At 46.0% G+C, this 20,879-nt stretch overlaps 1 protein-coding gene across 1 annotated transcript in view; it reads right to left on the bottom strand.

Annotated features, from left to right (window-relative positions):
• Positions 1 to 19,577, bottom strand: part of LOC310641201 (transferrin receptor protein 1-like) — a 546,690-nt gene extending 527,113 nt beyond the window's left edge. The window contains exon 1 of the mRNA XM_083364069.1: positions 19,545 to 19,577. The gene's annotated coding sequence lies outside the window, so the exon portion shown is untranslated. The remainder of the gene's footprint in view (positions 1 to 19,544) is intronic.
• Positions 19,578 to 20,879: the final 1,302 nt, after the last annotated feature.

Below are 20,879 nucleotides of genomic sequence, written 5' to 3'. Positions count from 1 at the left end.
AGCGCCTGGGATGCAGTTCATGTCCTCAATGATGATGATTGCACATCCCGGGAGCGTTTAGCCTCTGTCCCCTTTGCAGCCGCAATCCAGGCCAGGCGCAAACCTTCCCTGGGGCTTTGCCCACTGCTTCAGCGTCCACTTGGAGCCAAACATCTGGCGGAGTTGCTCCAAAAGCCAAATTGCACGCCTGCCGGCTCCCAGATCTCTCCCTCCTTCAACTTCCTTCCTGCTCCTTCCCCATTCGGAGAAGCTAACGGTGAAGCTGCCAGGCTACAAACTGAGAGCTGAGTTCTAGTGCTGCCTTTGTCAGCTGGGTGACTTTGAGGCCAATCGCCAGGAGACGGTGAGTTCTAGTCCTGCCTTAGGCATGAAAGCTGGCTGGGTGACTTTGGGCCAATCACCAGGAGGCGGGGAGTTCTAGTCCCACCTTAGGCACAAAAACCAGCTGGGTGACTTTGGGCTAATCACCCGGAGACGGGGAGTTCTAGTCCCGCCTTAGGCAGGAAAGCCGGCTGGGTGACTTTTCACAGTGAGGGTCTTCAGTTGCTTTCTAACAACCGTATTTACGGTTGATTTTCTTCCAAAATGCTGATAGACAAGCTATCATTGGCTAGCACAAAAAAGTAGTTTCTTCTTTCCCTAACATGGTCTTAAATCAGGGGTGTCCGACTTTGGCCACTTTAAGACTTGTGGACTTCAACTCCCAGAATCCCCCAGCCAGGATCCGTGGATTTCAGTTCCCAGAGTTCCTTAGCCAGCCACGGTCGTTAAGCGAATCACTTGCAATTGTTAAGTGAATCACGCAGTTCTGGGAATTGAAGTGTGGGAGTTGAAGCCCACACATCCTGACTGGGGAATTCTGGGAGTTGAAGTCCACAAGTATTAAAGTGGCCAAAGTTGCACACAGACAGACAAACACACACAGAGACGCACGCACGCACGCATGCACACACAGACACAGACACACACACACACACACACACACACAGCCTTAAACAGTAGTGATGTCACAGAATGTATTAAAATAGGATGAAGATTATGAGAGTAATTGGAAGTAATACATGACAGGATTCAGAGAGAGAGATTTAACATTATTGTTTCATGTTTAGTGTAAGTGTTGTGGTCAATGCTTGTGGAAATAAATGAGCGGTGAGGGAAGGATATATTAATTTTGTCCCATAGTGCTTTTATTTATGTTTTATGTTTTATATATATTAAAGGTAAAAGTTCCCCCGCACACGCGTGCTAGTCGTTTCCGACTCTAAGGGCCGGTGCTCATCTCCGTTTCAAAGCCGAAGAGCCAGCGCTTGTCCGAGGACGTCTCCGTGGTCACGTGGCCGGCATGACTAGACACCAAAGGCTCATGGAACGCTGTTACCTTCCCACCGGAGTGGTCCCTATTTTTCTACTTGCATTTTTACGTGCTTTCCAACTGCTAGGTTGGCAGAAGCTGGGACGAGTAACAGGCGCTCACTCTGCTACGCGGCACTCGGGATTCGACCCGCCAAACTGCCGACCTTCAGATCAACAAGCTCAGCGTCCTAACCCACTGAGCCACCGCGTCACTATTTTATAGATTACTTACGTATAAATAAAGCGCCCACGATTTCTGGTGGCAAGCTGTTCCACTGGTTGATGGTCCTCACTGTCAGGAAGTTCCTCCTTAATTCCAGGTTGCTTCTCTCCTTGATGGGTTTCCATCCGTTGTGTCTTGTCCTGCCTTCGGGTGCTTTGGAGAATAATTTGACCCCCCTCTTCTTTGTGGCAGCACCCACAACTTTCTGGAGGCAAGTCATTAATTAAATTAAATGATTGATGCCTCCACTATGGGATTAATAGGCTAGAAAAGACACACATAGTTGAATGCATCAAGTCACTTTCAGTTGTGTACCAGGAAAACTTTTATCTTTATTCTCAATCCTGGTATCTTTCTTTTTAAAAATCTTCTTTTTTCCCCTAATCCTTGAGTACTGGGCGTCTGGCGCCCTCTGCTGGTCATATCTTAATCGTTTGCCTTGCAGGTTCCAGCCAAACTTATAACAGGGAACACAGAATATTAGGCTTGCAAAAAGGGACCTTGGAGGTCATCTAGTCCAGGGCTTTTCAACCTTTTCACCCATTGTGCCACTTTTAGGATATGGCAACATCCGAGTCGCCTAGCAAGGTGTCAAAAACCTGATGACCAAAAAAAAAAAAGGAAAAAAGGGATGAAGTACAGGCAGTCCTCGACTTACAACTGTTCGCTTAGTGACTGTTCGAAGTTACAATGGCACTGAAAAAAGTGCCCCCTAAGCCACAGCCGAGCAAGACACCTGCCTGTCCGCCTGGCGGCGCTCTTCCTCCCGTCCGAGGTTTTCATTGTTGTGGGCATTTTTGTTGAGGATTGGCAGCGGGGGTGGTGTGTGTGTGGGGGGGTGTTTGGTTTTGATTCCCCCCACTTCTCTGCTGGGTGGTTGCAGCAGGTTTTGGTCCCGTCACATGACCCTGGGACACTGTGACCGTCATAAATATGAATCAGTTGCCAAGCATCCGAATGTAAATCACAAGACCCTGGAGATGCTGCAACATACCGGCTGATCGGCGCTTCTTCTGGGCTCAGAAGCACCAGGATCAGCGCCGAGCTCCAGCTGGATCCTGGCGCTGATCCTGGTGCTTCCGCTGAGCCCCGACGGCCCTGCAGCTCCAGCCGTCTCTCGCTCAGGCTTGTGTGGTGCTGCAACCAGTTCAGCTCATTCCCCTCCCCTGCTACCACTTTTCTAGGATGGTCACGTACCACCTGCCAGGTGCCAAAGTACCACGGGTGGTACCCGTACCACTGGTTGAAAAGCCCTGGTCTAGTCCATACCCTCCCTTGCTCAGGCAAGGAGACCTTATACCATGCCAGTCAAATGGCTGCCCAATCTCTTTTTGAAAGCCTTCCCTTCTGCTTCTGAAGGCAAGCCGTTCCACCGGTTAATTCACGAAGCCCTGAAGGAATTAATTTTATGAATTAACTTTTCATGGATTTTGGAAACACAAAACCGCTTGAGGGTTACTCAGGGCGAAGCCCTGGCTTCCCGATTCTCTCCTTCCACTTTAGGATCGCCACAGATGGCTCGCACCGGATGCTCACAACCTAATTAATGGCAGAATTAATCCTGTCATTAAGTGCCTGGTCAGATGTGGAACAGGACTCCCCGTTCCAGGCTGGGAGGCTGCGGGAGTTGCAACCAAGCTCACTTATCTAGTGAGAAGGGCGGTGCGTAAATCAGAGGAGTAAATAAATAAGCTGAGCACCTCTTAATCTTGTTTGAGGTTTGGGAGGGCTGAGGAAGTCGGAGAAAGCCAGGCTCTTGTGTTTGATTGCAGTTCAAGCACACCGGTTTGTTAATCCCAGCCGCTTTAAGTGGGCTGGACTACAACTCCCAGAATTCCCCCAGCCAGCTGGGGAATTCTGGGAGTTGTAGTCCAGCCCACTTAAAGCGGCTGGGATTGAGAAACGCTGATTTAAGCTAAACGAACAGCAATAATCCTGCTGCTGGTCTGGGGGGTCAACCGTCCCGTCCAAACTTCTTGATTAAATGTCCACCCTTATTTTAGGGGGTGGAAGGCAGAAGACATGCCCCCAAAAGCAAAGTCTTACCTTAGTCAGGAACAACCAAAGGCACAAATAAAAGACTGGGCGAGACCTGACTCAAAAACAGCGACTGTGAGATGGACCTTGGAGTCCCAGTGGACGATCGCTTGACCGTGAGCCAGCCGTGTGCGGCAGCAGCCAAAAAAGCTAATACAATCCGGGGGGGGGGGGATTTGTATAAACAGAGGCATAGAATCAAAATCAAGTGAAGTATTAGGACCGCTTTGTAAAGTCCTAGTGAAGCCACACCTGGAATGCTGCAGCCAGTTTTGGTCACCCTATCAGAAAAAAGATGTTGAGAGTTTGGGGAAAAAAATGCAGAGAAGAGCAACTAAGATGATCCAAGGACTGGAGGCCAAATCGTACGAAGAACGGCTGCGGGATTTCGGGTTTGGCTAGTCTAAAAAAAAGAAGAAATGGGGGAGACAGGATAGCAGCGTTCCGGTATCTGAGGGGCTGCCCCAAAGAAGAAGAGGGGGTCACGTTATTCTCCAAAGCGCCAGAGGGAAGGACGAGAAGCAACGGTTGGAAACTGATCAAAGAGAGAAGCAACCTGGAATCAAGGAGAAACTTCCTGACAGTGAGGACCATTCACCAGTGGAACAGCTTGCCACCAGAAACCATGGGCGCTCCATCCCTGGAGGTTTTTAAGAAGAGGCTAGCTAGACAGTCACTTGTCTGAAATAGTATAGGGTGTCCTGCTTGAGCAGGGGGCTGGACTAGAAGACCTCCAAGGTCCCTTCCAGCCCTATTCTATTCTATTCGGTTTGCAAGCTAGAGAGAGCGGGACTGCTTTCCTGGCAGGGTGTCAAAACTTGTGAGTTGCCAGAACAGAACACAGCGTCCTTCACAACTTAATGAAACCCGAGGTGGGTGCCAACCTTATGCTCAGCTGCAAGCCGCAGGTGTGTTGCGCTTCCTTCATCTGGTAAGGAGATGTGTGTGGGGTGGGGAGAGAGAAAGAGAGTGAATTGTAAAACCTGGGTGTGCGGTTTGTGCAACAGGCTTTAAAGAGTTGCTCTCTGCCCATCGGGGAGGATCCTGCTCTTAAGGGCGGGATGGGCATCGAAGGCTACGGTAGTGCCTCCTAGTGGGAGGAGAGCCGGGGCACTTGTGGCCCATGTGTGTGTGTGGCTGGGAAGGATGGGGGAAGATTTAGGATGCTCTTAGGGAGGGGGAGGGGTGGAGGCAGAGGAGGAGATGACACGGAGAGAAGTTGTAACTATGGTCAGTAGAGCATGAGCTGATGGGAAAACAGCCCCACGGCGATGCTTCTAGGCCTGCCTTCCTTCCTTCCTTCCCTCCTTCCTTCCTTCCTTCCTTCCTTCCTTCATTTCCATCTCCTCCCTTGCTCCCTCTTTGTCTCCTTATCCTTCCTTCCTTCCTTCCTCCCTCCCTTCCTTCCTTATTTCTATTTCCTCCCTTGCTCCCTCTTCATCTCCTTATCCTTCCTTCCTTCCTTCCTTCCTTCCTTCCTTCCTTCCTTCCTTCCTTCCTTGCTTCCTTCCTTCCTTCCTTCCTTCCTATTTTCATCTCCTCCCTTGCTCCCTCTTTGTCTCCTTATCCTTCCTTCCTTCCTTCCTTCCTTCCTTCCTTCCTTCCTTATTTCTATTTCCTCCCTTGCTCCCTCTTTGTCTCCTTATCCTTCCTTCCTTCCTTCCTTCCTTCCTTCCTTCCTTCCTTCCTTCCTTCCTTCCTTCCTTCCTTCCTTCCTTCCTTCCTATTTCCATCTCTTCCCTTGCTCCCTCTGTCTCCTTATCCTTCCTTCCTTCCTTCCTTCCTTCCTTCCTTCCTTCCTTCCTTCCTTCCTTCCTCTCCCTCCCTCCCTCCCTCCCTCCCTCCCTTTCCCCCTTTCCCCAATGCACTCAACTTCATAGCTAGAGATAAGGCTTAAAAAAAGGCATTTCTCATGAAAACATCACCGAATCCTGAGCTTTGGTTAGGAACTGCCCAGTGTCTCCCTGTCTAGTTTTCCAGCATTCTGGGCTGAATCATTGAAAGATGTGAGTGTCCCAGCTGGACCAATTTTAGGGTTTAAAAATATTCATCCTAACAGGTCAAAGCCGCCACAAACCTTCTTCTTCTCTCTTGTGGAAGCCTTATAAGAAGGGGTCAGCCGAGTGGGGTTAACACTGTCCTCCCTCCCGCCTTGTAAGATTTTGGTTTTGAACAATCGGTGGAGACTCCGTGCAAGTGGAAAGGTAACACATGAAGGGACAGGCCAAAGAAGAGACCGAGTGCTAGGTCAGGGGTCTTCAAACATGGCCCCTTCGTGACTCGCGGACTTCAACTCCCAGAATTCCTGAGCCAGCATGGGGGACCTATGGCCCCTTCATGACTGGCGGACTTCAACTCCCAGAATTCCTCGGCCAGCATGGGGGAACCATGGCCCCTTCATGACTGGCGGACTTCAACTCCCAGAATTCCTCAGCCAGCGTGGGGGAACTATGGGCCCTTCATGACTCATGGACTTCAACTCCCAGAATTCCTCAGCCAGCATGAGGGAAATATGGCCCCCTCACGACTTGTGGACTTCAACTCCCAGAATTCCTCAGCCAGCGTGGGGGAACTATGGCCCCTTCGTGACTTGTGGACTTCAACTCTCCCAGAATTCCTCAGCCAGCATTCCTGGCTGAGGAAGTCTGGGAGCTGAAGTCCACAAGTCATAAAAGGGCCAAGTTTGAAGACCCCTGGGCTAGGTGGTGAGAAGATGCTCTGTTTTTGGTTGATGCATCTGCCCTAGGATAGCCGCAGTGCAACTCATGGCCTTCTCCCCCACAACGGAAGAGCCACGTCCACGGATGGAAAATCATCAAGGAGGGATCCCAGGAGTTTCCTAAGAGTAAGAACAATGAACCAGTGGAACAACCTGCCTTCAGAAGCCGTGAATGCTCCAACGCTGGAAGTTTTTAAGAAGAGGCTGGACAGCCATTTGTCTGGAATGGTAGAGGGTCTCCTGCCTGAGCAGGGGGTCAGACTAGAAGGCCTCCAGGCTCCCTTCCAGCTCTGTTCTTCTGACTCCGGGGCTTGCAAGAAGCACAGCTGTCTGGGAGAGAGACATGAATGGGCTCAGATTTTCCAGGCTGAATGAAGCCATCGGCCTCTGGAGAGCCTGCAGAATGAGCCACCTGCCCCCGGGGGCTAATTTATGACTTGGCCCTTGGAGGCCGCTGCTTGGAAGGCAGGCCGCAGGCCGGTAATGGCGTCTCCAGAGCCATCGGCGGCTGCCCCTTCTTGCAGAGGGAGCTCCCCACGGCCCTTCAGCAGGGCTGGCGGCAGAGTTTCAGCCACATTCCCTCCGTCTTGGCCTGCTTCAGGGAGGTGGGAGGGAGGGAGGGTCTTCTTCGTTTGGACAAGGGGTCCTTTCATGTTATGTCTGTCTGTCTGTCTGTCTATCCATCCATCCATCATCTATCTATTTATCTAGACTTCTATCCATCCATCATTTATCTATCATGTATCATGTATCATCTGTCTGTCTATCTATCATCTATCACCTATCACTTATCATCTCATCTATCATCTATCCATCAATCTTCTATCTATCTATCTATCTATCTATCTATCTATCTATCTATCTATCTATCTATCATCTATCCATCTATCGTCTATCACCTATCACTTATCATTTATCATCTCATCTATCATCTATCCATCAATCATCTATCTATCTATCTATCTATCTATCTATCTATCTATCTATCTATCTATCTATCATCTATCCATCTATTGTCTATCATCTATCTATCATCTGTCTATCATTTATTCTCATCTATCATCTATCCATCAATCATCTATCTATCTATCTATTTATCTATCTATCTCTATCATCTATCTATCACCTATCATTTATCATCTCATCTATCATCTATCTATTAATCTGTTTATCCATCCATCCATCCATCCATCCATCCATCCATCATTCTATCTTTTCATCTATTGATCCATCTTCCATCCATCCACCCATCAATTTATCTACTCACCTGTTCATCAATCCATCCATCTACTGAGCCAGCATGAATGTCACCGTGGCATGTCACTTTAAGATGGGTGGACTTCAACTCCCAGAATTCCCCAGTCAGCCAACCTTGGCCACCGGAAGGAGCGTGAACTGCAGCTGGCTGGGGAATTCTGGGAGTTGAAGTCCACCCATCTTCAAGTTGCCCAGGTTGACCAAAGCTGCTCTTGACAGCTGAGGGGCTTCGTAAAGCCAAACAAAGGCAGATTCTTGGGCTTGTCCAAGCCTGCCCTTGAAATCTTGCCCGCAAATCTGTGCAAGGCAGACGGGGTGGGTGAAACAAATGACAATCTGCATTGCAAAATTGTGATGTCCGCTATCTGACTCAGAAAATTCGGTCCAACCTCGCCTTGGAAGCACAAAAAGCTGCGTTTTGCATTGTGAGTCTCCGCGCGATTTCCATCCTTTTGCATCATCGTGTTTGGCCCTGAACACCTGAGATCCCGGTGCACAAAGCCAAATCTGCCAATAAAGAAGAAAAAAAACCCCTCTCACTGCATCAACAAACCCACATGTGGGGACAATGTGGCGAGAAACCTATGAGAAATAAAGATATATTTTTTTTGTATATTTCAAAGGAAATGAGAACGCCGCCTTTTATTCGTAGGGTGTAAAGAGGAGAAACGGGTGTGAAGAACAGCAGAAAGCTGTAAATACTTCATTAAGGGATAAATAAAGCAAGCCAACAAACATCAGCCAAGGTGTTTGTGTGTGTTTGTGTGTGTTTTCTTGAGCCGACCAGTGGGGGGAAAAAAGAAGCCAAAGAAACTCTTGAATGTAAACACAGAGAATGGAGAATAACAGAGTTGAAAGGGACCTTGTTTCGTTGATTCTTATTTTATGTATTAAACCTATTACTTACCATCCCTTTTGTTCTGAAGTGACCCTGGGTGGTTTGCAGCATGAAAGTCCAAAAAAAAAAAATAGCTATAAACTCGTATAGGTTCATCTCCATGGAAAATCTTTAGTGAAAGGCAAAAGGTTTATATGATCTGAAGAGAAATCAGACCTTGGAGGTCATCTATCCCATTAGCCCACTGCTCCACCAAGAGCCTTGGTGGCGCAGTGGGCTAATGCCTCCTTAAGTAACACCAGCTGCCTGCAATTAGTGCAGGTTCGAGTCCCACCAGGCTCAAGGTTGACTCAGCCTTCCATCCTTCCCAGGTAGGTAAAACGAGGACCCAGATTGTTGGGGGCAATTAAGCTGACTTTGTAATAATGCCGCTTGGGGTGTGTGTGAAAGCCCTAATAAGCAGGCATAGACATAGAATGAAGGCTACTGCTAAGCACATTTGATTTGTGCTTCTTAGATTGTAAGCCGCCCTGAGTCTTCGGAGAAGGGCGGGATATAAATGGAATTAAAATTAAATTAAAAAAATTCCAGACAAATGGCTGTCCAGTCTCTTCTTGAAAGCCTCCAGTGTTGGAGCATCCACAACTTCTGGTGGCAAGCCGTTCCACTGGTTAATTGTCCTCAATATTAGGACATTTCTGCTTAGGGCCAGGTTGCTTCTCTCCTTGATGCTTTTCCTGCCTTCGGGAGCTTTGGAGAAGAGGTTGACACCCCCTCCCCCACCTCTTTTTATGGCAGCCCCCCCCAAATATTGGAACAAGGCTATCGTGTCCCCCCCGGTCCTTCTCTTCATTAAACTAGACATACCCAATTCCGGCAACCGTTCTTCGTATGTTTTAGCCTCCAGTTTCCCAGTCATCTCTTTTGCTCTTCTCTGCACTCTTCCCAAATAACTACAATAAAATAAAATAGTAAAATAAATAAAATAAAAAGATAAAGAATATAAAAGAGTAAAATAAAAGAAAAGCAATGCAATGCAATGCAATGCAATAAAATAAAGCAATGCAATGCAATGCAATAAAATAAAGCAATGCAATGCAATGCAATAAAATAATAAATAAAATTAAAAAAAAACTAAACTAAACTAAACTAATAAAATAATAAAATAATAAACTAAACTAAAATAAACTAAAATAAACTAAAATAATAATATAATATAATATAATATAATATAATATAATATAATATAATATAATATAATAATATAATATAATATAATATAATATAATATAATATAATATAATATAATATAATATAATATAATATAATATAATATAATATAATGCAATGCAATTAAAATAAAGCAAAGCAAAGCAATGCAATGCAATAAATAAAATTAAAATAAAACTAAACTACACTAATAAAATAATAAAGTAAAGTAAAGTAAAGTAATCTAAAACAAGACAAAGCAAAACAAAATAGCAGGGCTTTTATTTATTTATTTAATTGTATTTATATACCGCCCTTTCCCGAAGGACTCAGGGCGGTTTACAGGGTATTAAAACAAGAAATACAAAAGTTAAAAGCAATTAAAAATAATTACAACAGTCCCTGAAAAAGTTAAAAAAAACACCAATTAAAATTAAAATTAAACTTCCCAGCCTGGGCCAGAGAGCTCGAAGATCGTTTTGCTCTTTCCTCAAAATTAATCTTACAGGTCCAAATGGAGGGGTCCGGCCCTTATTCCCTCTCCTTTACCCCCTTGACCTGCCAGTAAGATTTTTTTTTAAAAAAAAAGCAGGTTTGGGTTTCCTGGGGAGCTGTCATCAGTCCCCAAACCCCCCCCCCAAGACTTCAACCCCATCTGTCCCTGGGGTGGGGGGTGGGGGGGTCTCTGAACCCACCAGCAGGCCTGCTTAACACATCTGTGGCGATGTTGGCTTATCCCCAGGCCCGTCTCTTTTTCCGGCCACCCTCAGCCAAGGGGTGGGACAGCAACGTCCCCCCCCGATGCCCTTAAATTAAAAATAAAACAAAATCAATAAACGAAAGGAAGCGATGAAAGTGCAGAGAGAATTGGCTTGCCTGGCGCTCAAGGCAGAGCGGGCAGGTGGGCACTGCCAGAAAGAGAGATCTGTTTCCCCTGGAAGCGAACGGAGCATCCAGACGCTCAGCCGATTCTCTCGGGAGGATCCATAAAAGGAATCCTTCTTCTCCTCCGTCTGCAAAGTGTCGGGAGGTTTTCCAGAAACGGAGATTCTCTGCTCAAACCATTTTTTTAAAAAAAAAAACTTGGGGTTGGCTTGAGGCAGGCTGCCTTACAGTGAAACCCCAAATGGGGTGGGGGGCTTGGTAGAGGGCACCGAGGACCCTACATTTGGGGTTTTCAGTGTAGGGTGCAGACAGTTCATGAACCAACGAGGTGACATCATGGGTGCTAGAAGGGAGGGGGCATTGTGGAGAGGAGGAGGAGGAGGAGGAGGAGGAGGAGGAGGAGGAGGAGGAGGAGGAGGAGGAGGAGGAGGAATGTGTGTGGGGTCCTTGGCGCTCTCTGAACCGGGGGGTTTCCTTGCAGACATTTCATGACCCAACTAAGGAACATCATCAGTGCCAGAAGAGAGTAGAGTTTGTGGGGAGGAGGAGGAGGAGGAGGAGGAGGAGGAGGAGGAAGAGGAAGAGGAAGAGGAAGAGGGAGGAAGAGGAAGAGGAAGAGGAAGAGGAAGAGGAGGAATGACTGTGGGGTCCTTGGCGCTCTCTGAGCTGGGTGGTTTTCTTGCAGATATTTCATGACCCAACTAAGGAACATCATCAGTGCCAGAAGAGAGTAGAGTTTGTGGGGAGGAGGAGGAGGAGGAGGAAGAGGAAGAGGAAGAGGAAGAGGAAGAGGAGGAGGACTGTGGGGTCCTTGGCGCTCTCTGAGCTGGGTGGGTTTTTTTGCAGGCGTTTCATGACCCAGCTACGTAACCTAATCAGTGCTAGAATGGAAGGAGGTTTGTGGAGAAGAGGAGTGGGGGGGGAGGATGGGGGAGAGGGAGGGGGAGGGGGAGACCCTTGGTGGAGCAGTGGGCTGATGCCTCCTTAAGTAACACCAGCTGCCTGCAATTAGTGCAGGTTCGAGTCCCACCAGGCTCAAGGTTGACTCAGCCTTCCATCCTTCCCAGGTAGGTAAAATGAGGACCCAGATTGTTGGGGGCAATAAGCTGACTTTGTAATAATGCCGCTTGGGGGTGTGTGTGAAAGCCCTAATAAACAGGCATATACATAGAATGAAGGCTACTGCTAAGCTTGTAAGCCGCCCTGAGTCTTCGGAGAAGGGCGGGATATAAATGGAATTAAAATAAAATACCGTAAATAAATAAATCATTCTAATTTTTCAAATTCCTTCTGATGCTTCAGAACCCCTGAAATGAACGGCTCAGGGACAGAGAGTTCAGAGTTCTTGTCTTGAGCCAAAAAACCAAAAATGGCTCTTAGCCTGACATCAGGCCTTTGAGGAAGCTGTTCTGCTCTCCTGGGGCTGCCTTCCAGCACTCCAGTTGCGCCTCGACACTCACAATCCTAAGAGCCGCAGCACTCAAGAGCCAGGAGCACCTGCAAAGCACTCGTGATCCGGCCCAATGGGCCACCTGCGGTTCCGTCCTTCGGGGTCCTTCGCCGTCCTTCGCCGTCCCCGCCAGCTGCAGGCAGGCAGCCTCCCTGCGGACATGGGTGCAAGGAGGGGGGGGGCTTCCTTGCCCCAAACCCCACCCTGCAATTTCCCCGTCCTGGAAAAGAGGCTTCTCTTTGCCTCCCTTGCGGATAACGCTCCACTTCATCATCTCAAAGGGGACCAGGATTTTCCATGCTAAGCAAGGCGGCGGTTAAGGAAGTCACGCCCCGTTTTGCGACCTCTTTGGCCCTGGTGGTTAAGCAGATCATCGCGGTTGTTAAGCGAATTGGGTGGGGGCTGAGCGAACCTGACTTCCCCCGTTGAGTCTTTTCATCAGATGTTTGCAAAGGGCATCATGTCACCCTAGGAGGCTGCAACGGTCGTGAGTACATCCCTCGGGTCTGGAATTGGAACATGTGACCAGGGGGATGCTCCGATGGTCGTATGTATGAGGGCCAGTCGTAAGTCACTTTCCTCAGTGCTGTTGTAACTAACTCTACTCTACTCTACTCTACTCTACTCTACTCTACTCTACTCTACTCTATTCTATTCTATATTCCAATATTTATTCTATTCTATTCTATTCTATTCTATTCTATTCTATTCTATTCTATTCTATTCTATTCTATTCTATTCTATTCTATTCTATTCTATTCTATTCTATTCTATTCTATTCTATTCTATTCTATTCCTTGGTGGAGCCTTGGTGGAGCAGTGGGCTAATGCCTCCTTAAGTAACACCAGCTGCCTGCAATTAGTGCAGGTTCGAGTCCCACCAGGCTCAAGGTTGACTCAGCCTTCCATCCTTCCGAGGTAGGTAAAATGAGGACCCAGATTGTTGGGGGCAATTAAGCTGACTTTGTAATAATGCCGCTTGGGGTGTGTGTGAAAGCCCTAATAAGCAGGCATATACATAGAATGAAGGCTACTGCTAAGCACATTGATTTGTGCTTTAGACTGTAAGCCGCCCTGAGTCTTCGGAGAAGGGCGGGATATAAATGGAATTAAAATTAAAAAAAATATTCTATTCTATTCTATTCTATTCTATTCTATTCTATTCTATTCTATTCTATTCTATTCTATTCTATTCTATATTTTCTATTCTATTCTATTCTATTCTATTCTATTCTATTCTATTCTATTCTATTCTATTCTATTCTATTCTATTCTATATTTTCTATTCTATTCTATTCTATTCTATTCTATTCTATTCTATTCTATTCTATTCTATTCTATTAAATTCTATTCTATTCTATTCTAAATTCTGTTCTATTCTATTATGTTCTATTCTATTCTATTCTGTTCTGTTCTATTCTATTCTATTCTATTCTATTCTATTCTATTCTATATTTTCTATTCTATTCTATTCTATTCTATTCTATTCTATTCTATTCTATTCTATTCTATTCTATTCTATTCTATTCTATTCTATTCTATTCTATTCTATTCTATTCTATTCTATTCTATTCCTATATTTTCTATTCTATTCTATTCTATTCTATTCTATTCTATTCTATTCTATTCTATTCTATATTTTCTATTCTATTCTATTCTATTCTATTCTATTCTATTCTATTCTATTCTATTCTATTCTATTCTATTCTATTCTAAATTCTGTTCTATTCTATTCTGTTCTATTCTATTCTATTCTATTCTATTCTATTCTTTTCTATTCTACAATCTGTTTATTCTATTCTATTCTATTCTGTTCTATTCTGTTCTGTTCTGTTCTGTTCTATTCTATTCTATTCTATTCTATTCTATTCTATTCTATTCTATTCTATTCTATTCTATTCTATTCTATTCTATTCTATTCTATTCTATTCTTCTAACCAAATTTCAAAAGGCCTTTCTCCTGCAAAAGAAAAAAGTGGATGATTCCTTCCTTCCTTCCTTCCTTCCTTCCTTCCTTCCTTCCTTCCTTCCTTCCTTCCTTCCTTCCTCCCTCCCTCCCTCCCTCCCTCCCTCCCTCCCTCCCTTCCTTCCTTCCTTCCTTACACAATGCCACCTTGCACAGAGCCATTGCTTGCCTCAGGCCTCACGCTGCTCACCGGGGGACGAAGGGAACCGAAACGCTTCAAGGGAACACCTTGTGCCTTGCACAGCAAGGAGGCTGAACGCCCGGGACATTCCTGCCTTGCTCCTGGTGTCCCCTCACGGCCTGGAAATCATCCGGCACGTTCAGTTGACCACGAAGCCTCTGGACCACTTCAGGCAGGACTTTCCTTCCCTGTTCTCCCTCGCCTTGTCCTCTCTCCTCTTACACACTGTGCAAAAAGTGTCCCTGGGCTATTTGGGGAAACGGCCTCGTTATTTAAGAAAAGTCTTCTTCGCAAAGCAATCAGCTAAAAAAGCCAGGAGCCCAGCCAGCACAAATGGATGAGCAAATGGGCTGGCCAGGGTCCAGAATCCTCCTGGGCGCAGTCTTCATAAATAATAATAAATAATAATAATAAAGTTGGAAGGGACCTTGGAGGTCATCTACTCCAACCCCCTGCTCAGGCAGGAAACTCTATACCATTTCAGACAAACGGCTGTCCAGTCTCTTCTTAAAAACTTCCAGTGTCGGAGCATTCACAGCTTCTGGAGGCAAGGAGTTCCACTGACTAATTGTTCTAACTGTCAGGAAGTTTCTCCTTAGTTCCAGGTTGCTTCTCTCCTTGACTAGTTTCCATCCGTTGCTTCTTGTCCTGCCTTCAGGCGCTTTGGAGAAGAGCTTGACTCCCTCTTCTTTGGGGCAGCCCCTGAGATACTGGAAGGTTGCTATCCTGTCCCCCCTGGTCCTTCTCTTCGTTAAACTGGACATGCCCGATTCCAGCCACCGTTCTTGATATATGTTTTAGCCTCCAGCCCCCTGATCCTCTTCGTTGCTCTTCTCTGCACTCTTTCTAGAGTCTCGACATCTTTTTTTACATCGTGGTGACCACAACTGGATGCCGGATTCCAGGTGTGGCTTTACCAAGGCCTTGTAAAGTGTCTAATGGGTAGCGACAGGAGCCACGGGACGTTTTGGGGGGGGGGGTGTTGCCTGCCCAGCCTCACTTTCTCCCCTTTCAGCTCCGTGCTTGGCTGGTCTTTGCAGAGGTGGGACTGACTGGATTTCCTTTCTCCTTCCTCTGGGAATGGAGGGAGAGGGCAGGAGGGGCTGGTCCCCTCAGCTGACGGAACTCCGAGTCGTCCCTTGGATGCCTTTCATTTCTATTTTATTTTATTCCTTTTATTCCATTTCATTTCAGTACTTTATTTTATTTATTTCATTTCACATGATCAGTTATTTCCTTTTGTTATTTTATTTAATAATTTAATTTAATTAATATTTGCATTTATATACCGCCCTTTCCCTGAGGACTCAGGGCGGTTTACAGGGAATTAAAAATCAAACATACAAAAGTTAAAACAATTAAAAAGCATTAAATCACCCTGTACATTAAAACCCCAGTTATATATATTTATATACCGCCCTGAGTCCCTACCAAGGAGAAGGGCGGTATATAAATCAAATAAACTATAACTATAACTATTTATTTCCTTTTGTTTTTATTTTATTTATTTTATTGCCTCTTATTATTTTGTTTTGTTTTATTTCATTTCAAAGGAGAAGGAGGAGGAAGAGAAGGAGAAAGAGAAGGAGGAGGAGGAGAGGAGAAGAAGAAGAAGAAGAAGGAGAAGAAGAAGAAGAAGAAAAAGAAGAAGAAGAAGAAGAAGAAGAAGAAGAAGAAGAAGAAAAAGAAGAAGAAGAAAAAGAAAAAGAAGAAGAAGAAGAAGAAGAAGAAGAAGAAGAAGAAGAAGAAAAAGAAGAAGAAGAAGAAGAAGAAGAAGAAGAAGAAAAAGAAAAAGAAGAAGAAGAAGAAGAAGAAGAAGAAGAAGAAGAAGAAGAAGAAGAAGAAGAAGAAGAACAACAACAACAACAACAACAACAACAACCACAACAACAACAACCACAACAACAACTGTGGGGTCCCTGGTGTTCTCTGAGCTTTTTCATTTTCTTCCTGACGTTTCAATACCCAACTAGGTAATCTCACCAGGGCTGGTGGCGTTACTGAATTTGTGTAATGAAACATCTGCAAGAAGACAACCATGTTCGGAGAGCCCCAAGGAATCCCAATGGCTGGCAAAATGCGGCCAGATCCCCCAGGATGCTGCCAGCAGCCATAATTGCTGGCCAGTGACCCTGTATCCCAGACGTGGACAGGTGGCCCTAAGTAGACCCCCGCAGGTAGATCCCTTGCAATTGATCACGGTCGCTACCTGGACCAAAGCCTTCCCGATTTTCCGCATCGCCTTTTGCAGAATTAGGGCGCCTCTGAAGATTTGCAGATGCACGCCATGCACACAAACACCTGTGTGTATGTGTGTATGTGTATGTGTGTGTGTGTGGGAGCTTTTAAAAGGATGCTAAAATTGAGGAAAAAAATGTGGCGCGTTTGATGTCATTCCACCAGACCTATAAATCTCCAGAAACGCAGGGAGAAATCTTTGCATGTCTCAAAAGATCCTTTTTCTGTTTTTCTTCCGAGAAACTATTTTTAAACGCCCCCCAATTTTAAAGGGCTGCCAGGGAATATCAGTGTTTTGGGGGGGAGCTGTAAATTGAATTTAAAATGGGAGTGAGGCCTGGACAGACCCGGGGTAGCCAAGCCCCAAAGTCTAAATTACACTTAGTCCTCAACTTACGACGGCAACGGATCAGACTTTCCATTGCTAAGCAAGGAGATTGCTAAGTCAGTCGGGCTTGATTTTACAAGCTATTTTTTTTCGCCGCAGTTACGAAGCGGACCCTTGCGGTCGATAAGCGAATCATATGGTCGTTAAACAAATTCGGATTCTCACACACACACGCCCATTGCTTTCGCTTGTCAGAAGCCAGCTGGGAAGATTGCAAATGGGGGGGAATCACGTGACCCCAGGACGCTGCAACCGTCGGAAATATATATATGTGCTAGTTATACCAAGTCCTCAAATTGTGATTGGGTGACCGTGGGCATGTGGAGGCAGTCATAAGTGTGAGGACTGGTTGTAAGTCACTTTTTTTCAGTGCGGCTGTCACTTCGAACGGTTGCTAAATGAGGGGTTGTAAAGTAAGTCCAGGACTTTTTGAGGAATGCTGCTCAGCCAAAAATCAGTATTTGCAAATTGCTGGAAAATGGATGTGGAGGTTGGAAAAAAAACCCATTCATTACTAGCACTGATAATAAGTGGATCCCCCCCTCTTCTTTGGGGCAGCCCCTCAAATATTGGAAGGCTGCTATCATGTCCCCCCTCGTCCTTCTCTTCATTAAACTAGACAGACCCAATTCCTGCAACCGTTCCTTGTTTGTTTCAGCCTCCAGTCCCCCCGATCCTCTTTCTTGCTCTTCTCTGCACTCTTTCCAGAGTCTCAACATCTTTTTTTTACATCGTGGCTGGATGCAATATTCCAAGTGTGGTCTTACTAAGACTTTGTAAAGTGGTCCCAACACTTTACGTGATCTTGATTCTGTCTCTCTCTTGATGCAGCCTAGGGCTGCGTTGGCGTTTTTGGCAGCTGCGGCACACGGCTGGCTCCTATTTAAGGGATCTTTCCTGGATACGTTTTTTCCACTCTTGAGAATAGAATCAAGCTGGAAGGGACCCTGGAGGTCTTCTAGTCCAACCCCTTGCTCAAGCAGGAGATCCTATATCATCTCGGACAAGTCTCTTCTTGAAATTCTCCAGGGATGGAGCGCCCACGATTTCTGGTGGCAAGCAGTTCCACTGGTTAATTGTTCCCACTGTCAGGAAATCCCTCCTTAATTCCAGCTTGCTTCTCTCCTTGACGAGTTTCCATCCGTTGTTTCTTGTCCTGCTTTCAGGGGCTTTGGAGAAGAGCTTGACTGCCTCTTCTTTGGGGCAGCCCCTGAGATACTGGAAGGCGGCTATCCTGCCCCCCCCTCGCCCTTCTCTTCACTAGATCACACCAAACCACTTTCCTCACTTGTTCATCAAATGGTTTAGCCTTCAGATCCCTGATCATTGCTTTTTCTCTGTGCTTTCAGCTTGAAAGAGATCCGTGATGGATACTATGTTTGCTCGAACTCCTGTTGATGCTATTTAGAACAAAACTGTGGCTGAATCTGCATGTTCTGCTTCAAATTCAGTATCTTATCTTTATCTTGTATCTGATACGTTATATCTATCTTATATCCTATCCTATCTTATATCTTATATCTATCTTATATGCTAGCCTATCTTATATCTATCTAATATCTTATATGCTAGCCTATCTTATATCTATCTTATATCTTATATGCTAGCCTATCTTATATCTATCTTACATCTTACATCTATCTTATATCTTATATGCTATCCTATCTTATATCTACCTTATATCTTATATGCTAGCCTATCTTATATGCAGTGTATGCCTCCCAGCATACACAAAGGACAGCACAGCAGGAGGCTGATGGTGCAGATCAGCAGAGGGGCTGGACAGCTCCGGGCGATGACTGCTCACTCAGGATAAGCCTAATGACTTAAGCTGTTGACAGCCCCAGGCATGGTCAGCCTGGTGGGAAGCCAGGATCTACACCCATTGTCACCTGCACTGGCAGGAAGCCCAGGTTTGAACTGATTGGATGCCATCCACCTGGGCAGGTACAAATAGACGCCAGGCTTCCGTTTCCCCAGTTCGTTCTGTTCAGAATAAACTCATCTTTACCCCAGCTCTGTGTCCGTCTCTATGTGAAGCACGCGACTTTACATTATATCTATCTTATATCTTATATGTTAGCCTATCTTATATCTATCTTACATCTTATATGCTAGCCTATCTTATATCTATCTTATATCTTATATGCTAGCCTATCTTATATCTATCTTATATCTTATATGCTAGCCTATCTTATATCTATCTTACATCTTATATGCTAGCCTATCTTATATCTATCTTATATCTTATATGCTAGCCTATCTTATATCTATCTTACATCTTACATCTATCTTATATCTTATATGCTAGCCTATCTTATATCTTATTGCAGAACACCCCTGGAATCCTGCAGCCAATTTTGGTCACCATTATCACAGAAAAGATGTTGAGAGTTTGGAAAAAAAAATCAGAGAAGAGCAGCTAAGATGATCCAAGGCCTGGAGCCTAAAACACACGAAGAACGGCTGCAGGATTTGGGTTTGTCCGGTCTAAAGAAAAAAAGAAATAGGGGAGACACGATAGCAGTTATTCCAGTATTCAAGGGGCTGCCCCAAAGAAGAAGGGGTCAACTTATTCTCCAAAGCAGCCAGAGGGCAGTACAAGAAACTGACCAGAGAGAGAAGCCACCTGGAATTAAGGAGAAACTTCCTGATGGTGAGGACAATTAACCAGTGGAACAGCTTGCCACTAGAAATCGTGGGGGCTCCATCACTGGAGATTTTTAAGGAAAGACTGGACATTCACCTGTCCGAGAGGGTATAGGTTCTCCTGCTTGAGCAGGGGGCTGGACTAGAAGACCTCCAGGGTCCCTTCCAGCTCTATTCTATTCTAAGCAAACTTATATCTTATATCATCTTGTATCTTATATCTTCTTATATCTTACATCTCGTCTCATCTCATCTTATTTTAACAAATATCTCAGTTTTGGGCTCCGTCGTGGCCGTAAGTCGGGGACACAGAGCGCGTTCACCCCGTTTAACCTGCACCTCTCTCTCCAGCCTTTACATCAATGCTGGCTTCCTGCCCTCCGTGCTGGAACAGGATCTGCTGGCAAACAACGCCGACTAAGCCAAAGAGGCCGGGATGAGATCAGCTTACATCCTTCGCTACTCCGTCCTAATGAGCTGGCTCGGATCCTGCCCTCCGTGTCTCCTTCGCCAAGGGTTAGTCCGCCTTGGGCTGCGTCGTTGAGGTTCCTCAAGGTAGGTCCTCCCGAACGAAGGACTCTCGAACTCTCCGTCTGCAGCTCCTCGTGGGGAATGCAACGGACTCTTAAGTCCCAAAGGCGTTTTTCAGGAGGCGACTGGACTTTCTTGGGTTTCCTTTTGAAGGCGTTTCGCTTCCCATCCCAGAAGCTTCTTCACTTCTGCCTGGAGGAATGGGGAAGGGAAGGATTTATACTCCTCGCAGACAGCTGGTCCTTTGCCTCCTTTTAGAGAGTCCTTGAGGCCACTTGGAGACTTACCTGTGTCCTCGGGGACACCTGAGTGGTGCAAATGGGGGTGGAGCCTTCTTGGACCTGCTGAAAGGACCGTGTTGTAGACTGGAGATGGATGATGTTGTATTCTCCCTCCTCTGTTGAGGGAGGGTTGTTCAGTCTTGACCTAGGCCAGGGGTAGGCAACCTTGGCCCCTTCATGACTTGTGGACTTCAACTCCCAGAATTCCTAAGCTAGCGTGGGGGAACTATGGCCCCTTCATGACTTGTGGACTTCAACTCCCAGAATTCCTAAGCTAGCGTGGGGGAACTATGGCCCCTTCATGACTCGTGGACTTCAACTCCCAGAATTCCTAAGCTAGCGTGGGGGAACTATGGCCCCTTCATGACTCGTGGACTTCAACTCCCAGAATTCCTAAGCTAGCGTGGGGGAACTATGGCCCCTTCATGACTCACGGACTTCAACTCCCAGAATTCCTGAGCCAGCATGGTTCAGCTTGGAAACCTCCCTTTCCCCTCAGCAGGGCTGGCTGAGGAATTCTGGGAGTTGAAGTCCACCAGTCCTAAAAGAGCCAAGGTATCCTAGACGGCCTCTTTGACCCCTTAGACACAAAGTAAGCAATGTGGTATATCCAGGACAATGCAGGGAGCCGTGTGCAGATCTGTACGCTGAGGAAACAAAACAACCCCTTCATA

The sequence above is a fragment of the Vipera ursinii genome, assembly GCF_947247035.1.
Source record: "Vipera ursinii genome assembly, chromosome: 5".
NCBI classification, from domain to species: Eukaryota; Metazoa; Chordata; class Lepidosauria; order Squamata; family Viperidae; genus Vipera; species Vipera ursinii.
The sequence above is the reverse complement of the archived record's forward strand: the minus strand, read 5'-3'. Positions and strand labels throughout refer to the sequence as shown.